Genomic DNA, 6044 nt, shown 5'->3' on the forward strand with positions numbered 1-6044 from the left:
CGGGTGCACTCACATACATTCAAGCAATACACTCATACACATAAAATAAAAATAATAAATATTTTTTTTAAAAAATTACTTTTAGCGGGCCTGGAGAGATGGCTCAGTGGTTAAGAGCACTGACTGCTCTTGCAGAGGACCCGGGTTCGATTCCCAGCACCCACATTGTGGCTACCAACTGTCCTTGACTCCAGTTCCAGGAGAATCTGAAGCTCTCTTCTGACCTCCGAGGCATTGCATGACACGGTGCACTCACATGCATGCAGGCAATACATTTGTACACATAAAATAAAAATAATAAATAAAATATTTTTAAAAATTACTTTTAGGAGGCCTGGTGTGGTGGTGCATGCCTTTAATCCCAGCACTTGGGAGGTGGAGGCAAGTGAATCTCTGTGAGTTCAAGGCCAACCAGGTCTACATAGTGAGTTCCAGACCAGCTTAGGCTACATGGAGACCCTGTCTCAGAAAAAGACCCCAAATAATTAGTTTTTAAACCGAGCATGGTGATGTATGCCTTTAATCCCAGCACTGAGGAGGCAGAGGTAGGTGGATCTCTGTGAGTTTGAGGCCAGCTTGCTCTACAGAGCAAGTACCAGGCCAGCTGGGGCTACAGTGAAACCCTGTCTCAAATCAACAACAACAACAATAACAACAACAACAACAACAACAACAACAACAACAAAGAAAAAAAGCCTTTTTAAAGACATTTATTTTTAAATTTTAATTAATTAATTAATTTTTATGTGTATGAGTGTTATGCCTGCGTATGTGTAAGCATGCCAGTGTTGTGCAGTGCCAGCAGAGGACAGAAGAGGGCTTCAGATCCCCTGTAACTGGATTTACAGATGGTTGTTAGCCACCATGTGGGTGCTGGGATTTGAACCTGGGTCTTCTTCAAGAACAGCCAGTGCTCGTAACTGCTGAGCTAGCTATCTCACCAGCCCTTATTTTATTTTATGTGTATTTTTCTTGCATGCATGTAAATGCATCTGTGTAATGCAATGCCTACAGAGGCCAGAAGAAGGCATTGGATACCCTGGAACTGGAATTATGGATGCTTGCCATGTTGGTGCTGGGAACTGAACCCAGGTCCTCTGAAAGAGCAGCCAGTGCTCTTAATCACTGAGCCATCTTTCCAGCCCCGTATCATTTTAAAAAAATATTATTTGTATATGTGTATGGGTTTTTGTTGTAGTTACAGGTGGTTGTGTGGGTGCTGGGAACCTAACTCCACTCCCCTGGAAGAGTAGTATGCACTCTTAACTACTGAGCCATTTCTCCAGTTCCTGGCTTTTACCTTTTTTTAAGATTTTTTTTTTTTTGGTCTTTTTGAGACAGGGTCTCCCTATAGCCCCAGCTGTCCTGGAACTCACTATGTAGACCAGGCTGGCCTCAAACTCACAGAGATCTGCTTGCCTTTGCCTCCCAAGTGCTGGATTTAAAGGCGCGTGCCACCACATCCAGCTAAAATTTGTTTTTTATTATTTGTAATTATGTATACTTGTGGAGAGTATATATGCTTGAGCCCTCAGAGGCCAGAAGAGAGGTCAGATGCCCTGGAGTTAGAATTATAGACAGTTGTGAGCATGTGGGTCCTGATAACCCAACTCTAGTCTTTGCAAGAGCAGAGTGCACTCAAGTCCTGAGCCATCTCTCCAGTCCTAATTTTTTTTCTGAGATCTTTTTTGGTTTACTTGTTTTTAATTTTTTTGGGGGGGTGTCTTTTAAAAAAATTATTGTTGAGCCAGGCGTGGTGGCAAATGCCTTTAGTTCCAGCACTCAGGATGCAGAGGCATGTGGATCTCTGTGAGTTCAAGGCCAGCCTGTTCTACATAGTGAGTTCCAGGCCAGCTGGGGCTTCAGGGAGACCCTGTCTCAAAAAGACCAAAAAAAGATTATATTTTATGTGTATGTATGTATTGCCTGTATGTATGTAAGTGCACCCATGTCATTCAGTGCCCAAAGAGGTCAGAAGAGGGCTTTGGATCCTTTGGAACAGGAGTTACAGACGGAACTGAATCTGGGTCCTCTGCCAGAATAGCCACTTCTCTTAACCACTGTGTCATCTCTCCACCCCCTTTTTTCGTACCAAGTGGCCTGGACTCACCATGGAAATCAGGCTGGCCTTGATCTCACAGAGATCTGTCTGCCTCTGCCTCTGGAGTGAGTGCTAGGATTAAAGACCTGTACCACCATTCCCAGCCTTTGTTTTTGATTTTTGAGACAATGTCTTGCTGTATAGCCTAAACTGACCTTGAACTTGTGTTCTTCCTGCCTTGTCCCCCTAGTGCTGGGATTCTAGGAGTGCACCACTCTGGCTGGTTTAAGAATCTGATACTTAATTTCAGGCTATTCAGAATGATTAATTCTATATTAGCTAAAGACAGAAACATAAAAAGAAAAGCTATTAAATTATATTAAATTCTCTGTATAGCTCTGGCTGGCCTGGAACTTGGTATGTAGACTAGGCTGGCCTCAAACTCATAGAAACTTGCCTCCACCTCCAGAGTTCTGGAATTAAAGGTATGTGCCACCATGCTTTGGCTATCCAGCACCTACTTTTCAATTTGTTCAATTTTTTTGCCAGACCTGCTATTGCTAGGGTTACAGGGAGACTCTGTCTCAAAAAGACAAAAACAAAACTAACAAACAAAAAGTAGGGGCTGGCCCATGTGACCTTGTCTCAAACAAACAAACACAACAAAAGTAGGGGCTGGAGAGATGGCTCAGTGGTTAAGAGTACTGGCTGCTCTTGTAAAGGATCAGGGTTCAGTTCCCAGCACCCACATGGCCACTAACAATCTAGAGGAGCCAACCCTCTATTCTGGCCTACACAGGTGTACTTACATGCAGGCGAAACACACACACACACACACACACACACACACACACACACACACACAAAATAAAAAAATTAAAAAACTAAAGCCGGGTGTGGCGGTGCACACCTTTAATCCCAGCAGCACTCGAGAGGCAGAGGCAGGCAGATCTCTGTGAGTTCAAGGCCAGCCTGGTCTACATAGTGAGTTCCAGGACAGCTGGGGCTACAGGGAGACTCTGTTTCAAAAAAGACATAAAAAAATTAAGAAACTAAGAGAAGATATTCAACCAGAAAGCAGGCAAAGGGCTTGGCATGGTCGCACATACCTGTAATCTCAGCACTCAAGAGGCTGGGGTTGAGTCTGAGCTACATATTAAGACCATATCTCCAGAAAGCAAAGCAGGGATGGAGAGATGACTCAGTGGTTAACAGCACTGGTTGTTCTTGCAGAGGAACTGGGTTTGGTTCCCAGAATCCACATGGTGGCTAACAACCCTCCATAACTGACACCGTCTTCTGACTTCCACAGGCATTACATGACACAGGTGGACTTACATACATGCAGACAATACACTCATATACATAAAATTAAAATAATAAATAAAATATTAAAAAATAAGCAGGGGCCAGAAAGATGGCTCAGTGGTTAAGAGTTTGGACTGCTCTTCCAGGGGGCCTGAGTTTGAGTCCCAGCACCAACATCTGGCACCTCACAACTGCCTGTAACTCCAGTTTAAGGGGATCTGATGCCCTCTTCTGGCCTCCTTGGGCACACACACAATGTATATATATACACATAAATAAAAATAAACTTAAAAAATAAATAAGCAAATAAAAATAAAACAGTCCGATAAAAAGTTGCAACACTATGCAGACTTGCAACAGACTATGAGGACATATTACAGCACTAGACCCACAGATTAATTATCCTGTCACACACCCCAATCTTACAACAAGCTTCATAACATGGCACAAATGTCTCCGTGCTTTCTCAACACATACCTTACATAACATACCTATGTCTTCTTTCTCATTTTCTTCTCTCAATCTTTCACTCTCAGCCCTCTCAGCAGTCCCTCCCCTTTCTGATGTAACTAGGCTTTCAATACCGAGACAACTTGGGGGCCCAGTGAAGGGGAGTTGTGCAATGCAGCGGGAGTACAACTGGAGGGTAGGACTGAGGGTGTTTAGTGATACTTATAAGTAGTAATCAAGGCTGGCTGAGGGTGGGGCTGGGGTCCATGACAGACCACCATGCATTTGAAAGATCCTGTGAAAGGAGGAATGGGGCTGCTAGGACATAGGTTAGAAGATGGTTTTGGGTACAGCTGGGGTACCACAGGAAGATAGTGGGCATTCAGAGGCTGAGTTGTGAGGTAACTGAAAATTATAGAAACTGTCAAAGGAAAAAGTGAAGTGCTCCCAAAGCTATCTGTGTCTAACCTATGGAACCTGAAATTGCTGTCGTTTTTTAACTCTCTCTCTCTCTCTCTCTCTCTCTCTCTCTCTCTCTCTCTCTCCTGTGTGTGTGTGTGTGTGTGTGTGTGTGTGTGTGTGTGTGTATTGTATGAGTACATGCATCCCCACAGTACTTCTGTGGAGGTCAGAGGATAACCTGTAGGAGTCAGCTCTTTCCTTCTACCTGTTGAGGCGAGGTCTTTCTTGTTTCTGCTGCTGAGCTATGTACTCCATTCTAGGTGGCCTGTGAGCTTTTGGATGATTCTCCTGTCTCTGTCTTTAATCTCTGTTTAGGAGTGCTGAGATTAAGGATGTGTGCTACCACATATAACTTTATTTTTAAAATTTTATTTATTATTTTTATTTTATGTGTATGTGTGTATTGCCTGCATGTATGTGAGTGCACCCATGTTGTGCAATGCTACAGTGGTCAAAAGAGGGTGTCGGATCCTCTGGAACTGGATTTAGGGACAGTTGTTACCTGCCTGTGGGTGCTGGGATTCGAACCGGGTCTTCTGCAAGAACAACCAGTGTTCTTAACCACTGAACCATCTCTCCAGTCCCCACATAAAACTTTTTTTAAAGAGTAAACTATGTTAATTTATTGGCATCAGTTTATGAACAAGACATTATCTTTTCTTCATAAAGCGAGGCTAATCCTGAGCTGCCACAGCAGGTGTCCACATCTTCACAGTCAGGATGCAGGACTGCAAGCTTCAGTCAGGGTCAATTATTCCTTTTTCACCTTCACGATTTTTATGCTGCTGCCGGAAGACTTCTCTGCCTTTGCTTTGAATTCTGTCTTCAGGGCATCCCTCACTGCCTTTGCACAGATCTGGGAGAACTGGATGTAGCTGAGTCCCGCCTCCCCCAGTAGGCCACCATGGTGTCCACGGTCCTCAGCCGACTGTCCCTCACATATAACTTAAAAAAAAAAAAGCCGGGCGTGGTGCACATGCCTGTAGTCCCAGCACTTGGGAGGCAGAGGCAGGCAGATCTTTGTGAGTTCGAGGCCAGCCTGGTCTACATAGTGAGTTCCAGGACAGCCGGAGCTACAGGGAGACCCTGTCTCAAAAAGATACAAATGTATATATATTATGCTGAGCTTGGTGGTGGACACCTTTAATCCCAGCACTCAGGAGGCAGAGGCAGGCAGTTCTCTGTGAGCTCAAGGCCAGCCTGGTCTACATAGTGAGTTCCAGGCCAGCTGGGGCTACAGGGAGACCCTGTCTCAAAAAGACCAAAAAAGAAACAAAATTTTAAAATGTATTATTTTAATTTTAATTTTATGTGTATGAGTGAATTGCCTGCATGTAAGTGCACCCATGTCATGCAATGCCTATGGAAGTCAGAAGAGGGCATCAGATCCCCTGGAACTGGAGTTTAAATGGTTCTTGGCCACCATGTGGGTGCTGGGGATTCAACCCAGGTCCTCTGCAAGAGCAGCTAGTGCTCTTAACCACTGAACCATCTTTTTTTTTTTTAAGGTCTTTTTGAGACTGAGTCTTCCTTTAGGGTCAGGCTGGCCTTGAACTCAGAGATCAGCCTGCCTCTGCCTCCCAAGTGCTGAGTGCTGTGATTAAAGGTGTGTGCCACCACACCCGGTTTTACATCTGGCTTTTTATGTGGATTCTTAGGATGGAACTTGGGTTATCAGGCTTGTGTAGCTGGTGCCTTTTGCTACTGAGTCATCTCCCCATCACAGCTGGAAGATGTTTTGTGGTGTACTTGCACATGATTTAAGACAAAGTTACGTGCTAGA

At 44.3% G+C, this 6044-nt stretch overlaps 1 pseudogene; it reads right to left on the minus strand.

Annotated features, from left to right (window-relative positions):
- Positions 1-5012: 5012 nt before the first annotated feature.
- On the minus strand, positions 5013-5167 carry LOC103741662 (annotated as a pseudogene).
- Positions 5168-6044: the final 877 nt, after the last annotated feature.

The sequence above is a fragment of the Nannospalax galili genome, unplaced genomic scaffold (assembly GCF_000622305.1).
Source record: "Nannospalax galili isolate Female #2095 unplaced genomic scaffold, S.galili_v1.0 scaffold741, whole genome shotgun sequence".
NCBI lineage: Eukaryota > Metazoa > Chordata > Mammalia > Rodentia > Spalacidae > Nannospalax > Nannospalax galili.